The sequence below is a fragment of the Myotis davidii genome, unplaced genomic scaffold (assembly GCF_000327345.1).
Source record: "Myotis davidii unplaced genomic scaffold, ASM32734v1 scaffold425, whole genome shotgun sequence".
NCBI classification, from domain to species: Eukaryota; Metazoa; Chordata; class Mammalia; order Chiroptera; family Vespertilionidae; genus Myotis; species Myotis davidii.
Genome location: NW_006296413.1, coordinates 3288058 through 3294759, shown reverse-complemented (window position 1 = coordinate 3294759; position 6702 = coordinate 3288058). Strand labels below are relative to the sequence as shown.

General features: G+C 52.6%; 1 protein-coding gene across 2 annotated transcripts in view; it reads left to right on the top strand.

Moving 5' to 3' along the window:
* Window positions 1-6702, top strand: part of DRAP1 (DR1 associated protein 1) — a 21439-nt gene that overhangs the window by 10137 nt on the left and 4600 nt on the right. The gene's annotated exons all lie outside the window — the stretch shown is intronic.

The following is a 6702-nucleotide window of genomic DNA, read 5'->3' as shown; positions in this document are numbered from 1 at the left end:
ATATACTGAACCAGAAAGGCAGGTGAAGAAATTATTTTAAAACATAATTGGCGTGGCTCAGTGTCAACCTATGAACCAGGAGGTCATGAGGGCACATACCTGCGTTTCAGGCTTGATCTCCAGTGGAGGGCATGCAGAAGCAGTCAATCAATGTTTCTCTCTCATCATTGATATTTCTATCTCTCTCCCTTCCTCTTTGGAATCAAATTTTTTTTTTAAAAAAGGGCCATCTTTATATTAAAACACACACACAAAAAAAACCCCATTATTTTTATTTTTTAATTTGCCATTTAATTTCTTCTTCAACTGTAATCCATTTCCCTGCTTCAAGATCCAGAAGCTACACAGGGCGTACAGTGGAAGCCTCCCTCTCTGTGCCAGTGTCTTTGTTTTTTTCTTATACCTTGGAAATCCTTCCCCTAAGTACATATAGATCTTCCCCACTTACCCCCCCCACCAAAAAAAATCCCAATTGCTTCATTGAAATATATTTTACATTAAAAACATTCACTTTTAAGTGTGCTGACCATGTATTTGACTTCTGTATACACCCATGTAAGCATATTCCAAGCAGATACAGAGTATTTCCACCCCCCAGAAAGTTCTCTCAAGCCTCTGCAGCCCCCAGGAAAGAACTATTCTTCCACTGGGGTGGGGGTGGGGAGCAGGCTTCCTGGTAAAGGAGTATTTGAGGTTGGAGAGACATTCCTAGGGTTGGAGTCAGTGGGCACAAAAGCAAGTGGTGGTGGAAGGGGAGACTTGGATGTTGCTGTGGTCCAAGGGCACATGGTGGAATGTGTGTTGGGACCCTGAGCTGGAAGGATAGCTGAGTGAGGCGTAAGCCAGAGGCCTTGAATGCCAGGCTGAGGAGCTGGACTGGGGAGAAGGAAAGGAGCTGGGCGACCATCTCCCCACTCCTTCCCTGGAGTTTCCTCCCCGCACCAGCCACCTCTCCAGCCCAGGGCAGCCGGGGAGCATCACAGACTTGGTCCCAGCCCTGGCCATCTCTGATTTGTTCCTCGATCTCAGGTCAGCCTTTCCCCCTCTGGGAGCCTCAGTTTCCCCTTCTTGCAGATCGGTGGTTTACACACTGTGATCCTTCAGACCAGAGGTTTCAGTGGACAGCCACCAGGGCAGGGGCAGGTGGGTGGGATCTTGGCCAGCACAGCTCTCGGAGGCAGCAGGGGACAACATGAAGTCTGGAGTTAGATGGCCTGAGTCCCAGCTCAGCCACTTCCTGGCTGTGTGATCTGGGCCATTCCTTTAACTTCTCTATGCCTCAGTTTCCTCATTTGTTATTTTTATATGCTTTTAAAAAATATTTTTATTGATTTCAGAGAGAGAGAGAAACATCAGGGATGAGAGAGAATAATTAATCAGCTGCCTCCTGCACGCCCCCTACTGGGGCCGAGCCCACAATACCGGCACGTGCTCTTAGACCAGAATCCAACTCCGGATCCTTCAGTATGAAGGCTTAGGCTCTATCCACTGAGCCAAACCGGCTAGGGCTCAGTTTCCTCATTTGTAAAAAGGATATAATGATTGTGCCTGTTTTCAGGATTGTTGTGGGAGTAAATGAGATAAGGGGTGGATGGTGCTCAGCACAGGACTGGTCAGTCAGAAGTTAGTATAGTAAATGTCTGTGAGAATTTTCTTATTTTTTGTGTCTTGTAGGCCATTTCCTCTGAATGGAAGGCATCAAGGGCTCTTCTGTCTGCGCCCAGGATGGCTCTGCCCGCTCAGCCTGACCCTCAGGTTTCTTGGAGCAGCTCCTGGTCCCTGCAGACCTGGACCTAGGGCAGCTGGGGCCTGTCACCCAGTTCTTGGGCTCTCCCTAACCTCCCAGACCTGAGGCTTTCCTCCACCCTGAGCTCCAGGGTGCCAGCTCCTGCTCTGGGCCAGGAGCGGGATGAAATACTCATCCTGGGATGAAAGGCTGCCGGGCCTGGGCTGGGCTAGTAAACCGCCCCACCCTCGCTGGGAGGACCTCTGGGCACCCGTGTAAACTGAGTCATGGGGGGCGCGGGGGTGATTCATGCAGCCGATGAGTGGGAGCCAGATGGGACAGAATTTGCCTGCCGGGGGCCCTTGGCCATGCCTCATGGAGTCTCAGCTCTCCTCCAATACCCAGCAGGCCTCAGCAGGGCCTGGAGGCTGAACTCCGAGTGTGCATGCGTGCGCCTGTGTGTGCGTGCCTGAGAGCGTGTGGCGTCTACGGGAGGGGCAGGCAGGAAAGGGAGGTTCTGGGAGGAAAGGATTAAGTTTGGAAAGGAGTCAAAGCCCTAGAGAAGAAAATCTTGGCGGGAATGCTTCGCTGCCCTCTCCTGGCCTCTGCAGGTTCAGCCGATTCCTGGCCTCCCCCGGGAGCCAGCTTTCTCCCTGTGGCCTGGGAGGAGCTAGGACCCTGGGTCTTCCAGGGTTCCGGGGGCCAGAGCTGCTCAGGATGGGGCCAGAGCTCCCTGCCGCCGCGGTGTGTACACGCGCTCTTGGGGGCTGTGCTGTTGGCTGGGGCGTTTCTAGCCTTGACCACGGCCAAGTTACTTAACCTCTTTCTGCTGCAGTTTCCTTCTCAGTAACAGGAGGGCTGTGAGGACCAGAATGAGAACCAACTGCTTACAGTAGTGCCTGGTGCAGAGGAGGTTTGTGTATGTATTTGCTCTTACTATCTGAGCCTCCGTTTTCTCATCTAAAAAATGGGTGAGGGCCCTTGTCCAGCCACCACTCTGGTTCCCGTCTCCGGTGTTATCCCTGGGGAAGCTGCCCCTATGCCCCGCCACCCTTCCCAACTCTGTCCCTCTGCCTGGCCTGGGGTGTTTTCATGCCCTGTCATCAAGGAAAGATGGGCTCGATGGGTTTCTGGGCCGGGTGCCCTCAGGTTACCCCTCAGTGTATGGGGGATGCATGTCAGAGAAGTGGGGAGTTTCCCTTCTTGGATGAATCAGCTGTGTGACCCAAACCTCCGTCCCTGCCAGGGCCCCTCCCAGCAGGCAGGACTGGGGTGCAATAGCCCTGCTGGGAAAATCCCTAAAACCTTGCCAAAGCTCTGGCTGAATGAAGCTTTCTCCTGAGTCAGTGCCCAGTCCCAGCTGGGATGGGGAGTCAGACAGAGATTCTCCCCATTCCCTGGCCAGCCCCGTTTGACCCTCTTCCCTGAGACTTGGGGGTTCGCAGTGCCTGCGAGAGAAGGTGGAGTGTGTGTGTGTGGGGGTTCCTCTCTCTGGCCTCAGTCATCCTTCCTGTGGTTTTATAAAAGGGAGCAGAGCCCTGGCTGGTTTGGCTCAGTGGATAGAGCATCGGCCTGCCATCTGAAAGGTCCCAGGTTCGATTCCGGTCAAGGGCATGTACCTTAGTTGCAGGCACATACCCAGTGGGGAGTGTGTAGGAGGCAGCTGACCGATGTTTCTAACTCTCTATCCCTCTCCCTTCCTCTCTGTAAAAAATCAAAATATATTTTTTTAAAAAATAAATAAATAAAATAAAAGGGAACAGAGCACAGGGGCTTGTCCAAATTCACCCAGCCTATCCCACCCTGGACTGGGCTACTTCCTTACCCCCATGTTAGAAGGGGCCGGCCAAACAGGACAGGATGCTGCCAGCTTGAGGGGGTGGGCCATGGGGAGCCCTTGGCCTGGTAGGGCAGCAATCTCCATAATAAGCCTGGGAGATCCTTCCTGCCAAGGTCGGCTTAGTCAGTGTATTCTGTGGGCCTCAGTTTTACCAGTAGAAAATGGAAATCTTGACCCTAACTGGTTTGGCTCAGTGGACAGAGCATCGGCCTGCGGACTGAAAGGTCCTGGGTTCAATTCTGGTCAAGGGCACATGCCTGGGCCGAAACTGGTTTGGCTCTGGATAGAGCGTTGGCTTGCAGACTGAAAGGTCCCAGGTTCGATTCCGGTCAAGGGCATGTACCTGGGTTGCAGGCACATCCCCAGTGGGAGATGTGCAGGAGGGAGCTGATCGATGTTTCTCTCTCATCGATGTTTCTAACTCTCTATCTCTCTCCCTTCTTCTCTGTAAAAAAAATCAATAAAATATATTAAAAAAAAAAAAGGCGCATGCCTGGGTTGTGGACTCAATGCCCAGTGGGGGGCGTGCAGGAGGCAGCCAATCAGTGATTCTCTCTCATCACTGATGTTTCTCTCTCTCCCCCACTCCTTCCTCTCTGAAATATATAATCTTGGTCTTAGCCCAGCCTCCCTTTCAGGTGGTTCTGAGGACCCAACCCGTGTGCTTTACAAATTAGAGCCAAGTCTTTGCTGGGTCTTATAGAGCGGGCTCAACAACGCATCAGGCACTCTGGAGTTGGCAGAGTACCTGCTTCATACCTTGGCCCTGCCATTTATGGCTTTGTAACCTTGAACCAATTACTGAACCTCTCTAGGCCTCAGTTTTCTCTTCTGCAAAATAGCAATAACAATAGAGACAGGTGAGGCTTAGATGAGCTAATGCATGTAAACTCAGTACAGTGCCTGGTTCATGTTATGAAGAGAATGAGGAAACTGCCCAGACACAGAAGTAACTTTCATTCAATCGCTCGTTTATTCAATAATGTTGATTTGGCACTTGTGGGAGGCCAAGTTCCTGTGCTGGACAGAGGCCACTCCGAGGGATAAAGTGCAGCCACTGTTTTTGAGGGGCCCCAGACACACAAAGAGCCCCAGGTGGGGGTGTGTGTGTTCTGGGAGCCTGAAGTGCAGATGGATGGGGGAGGAGAAACCTGAGAAAACGAGCTTGTGGATCTGAGAAGTGGAGTCAGCCAGGAAAGCAGGCGAGGGGCAGGCCCACCAAGCAGAGCGGACAGCTTGTGAGCAAAAACACAGAAGTGAGGCCAGAATGTGCGCAAGAAAACCGGAGGCAGCTCATGATTCTGGAACAAGAGGGTGAAGCAGGGAGTGGAGAGATGGGGCTAGAGCGACTGGCAGGGGCTGGATTTGGGCTGTACACGCATCCATTCAGTTAACCCATTGTACACCATAAGCGTCTGTAGATGCAGGCATAGGACCTTCCCCACAAGCCACGCGCGTCTATAAAAGAATTGTTTTTCCCCTAAGTGGCAGCCCTGACCAACTTTAAAATCATTTTTCGTGATAATTTTCCGCTGAAAATATTCAAGAACACCCAAATTGTGAGTAACATTTATTTTTATAATATTCATTGCAAATTGATTTTTAAAATTAAATTCAAAATATCATGGTGCATGGGGATGGTTTCTGTTTGGACACGTGGTAGTTAACTGGTTAATAATGTATGGAGAGGTTGTTCTAGCCAAGCACTGTGCTAGGCTCTGGGGATAAGGCTGAGATTTAGACATTGCTCCTGCCTTCACTGAGCCCACATCCTGGTCATGTGGCCTAGGGGTCAGTGGGAGATAGACATTAATCAAGTGATTACATAAGTAACCTCTCCATCCTTGCTGCACGACAGGCATTCAGGCGGCAGGAACAGCCGGAAGCTCAGGGCTGTGTGCCAGGTGGGGAAAGAAGTGCCAGTTGGCTCCAGCGGGTGAGCATGGACAGAAAGAGGCACCCAAGGGAAGCTTGGTGGTGGTGGTGGGGATTAGGTTGTGGCTGGCTCAGGAGTGTAGACTCCGTATTACAGGCTGGGGAGCCACAGAAGGGCTTTGAGTAGGAGAGGGACACAGGTAGCTCTGCAGGAGAGCTGGCTGTGGCAGGACAGAGGGAGAAGTGGGAGTGGACAGGGCAGAGGCGGCAAGTTGCAATGGTTTGGGAGGAATGGGCTAAAGCAGGACCATGAGGGTGGAAAAGGGATGAGGGTGTGAAATCCTGTTACAGGAGAACCAGTGTTGATACTACTTGTCGTCTTTGTGGGACCCCTGAGGGCCTGGCCAGGATTCCCACCAGCCTTGGCCCACGTTGGTCAAGTGCAAAGCACTGACGGTCTGAGAGGCAGGGCACCAGGCTCCAATATGTGGACCACCAGCTCTGGGGACTTCCCAGGGCTGGGCTGAGGGGGACTCAGACCTGGGGAGGCTGGGGGTGAGGAGGAAGCTGGGGAGGGGGCCAAGGCAGCATCTCATGACTCATCCACTTCCACCCAGTCAGCCCAGTGGCATCTCCGCTCCCCTGCTCCAAATTCCGATTTGGTGAGGATGCTGGAGGCTGAGTCAGCTCCGGCACGAGAGCAGTGTCCCAAGGGGTTTGCTGCTAGACACCCTGGCCTCCAACCAAAGCCAAGGCCAGACTCAGGCTACAACAGCCTCAGCCCAGCAGGATCATGTGAGTGAGGGTGAAGAGCTCACTGTGGGGGAGGCAGGGACTGCCCTGACTGAGGAAGTAGGGACGGGGTACACGTCCTAGCTCTGCCTGGCTCACTGCATGGCCTGAGGGCACTCCCTTGCCCTCTCGGCTTCAATTTCCTTGACCAGATTAGTGCCAACATCTCCTTCTAAACAGGCTGTGAGTGAAATAATGCACATAGAACTGCTTTGCAAACTGTCCAGGCCCCCGTGACGGTCAGGGTGGTGGAGAGCTGAGGATAAATGGGTTTCCAGGGACGCGTAGGGCTGTGCAGGCTGTTCTCTGCACAAGGATGTCCGGCCCATCCTCTGTTCACCAGACCATGTGATCTGACCTAGAGCTGCCAGGACCACGAACGAGGGTACTTTCCCTCACAGGCACACACACCACCCGTGTTTATGGGAAACCAATGAGACGGATTCTGACTCTTGGGATGGAAGCAGGG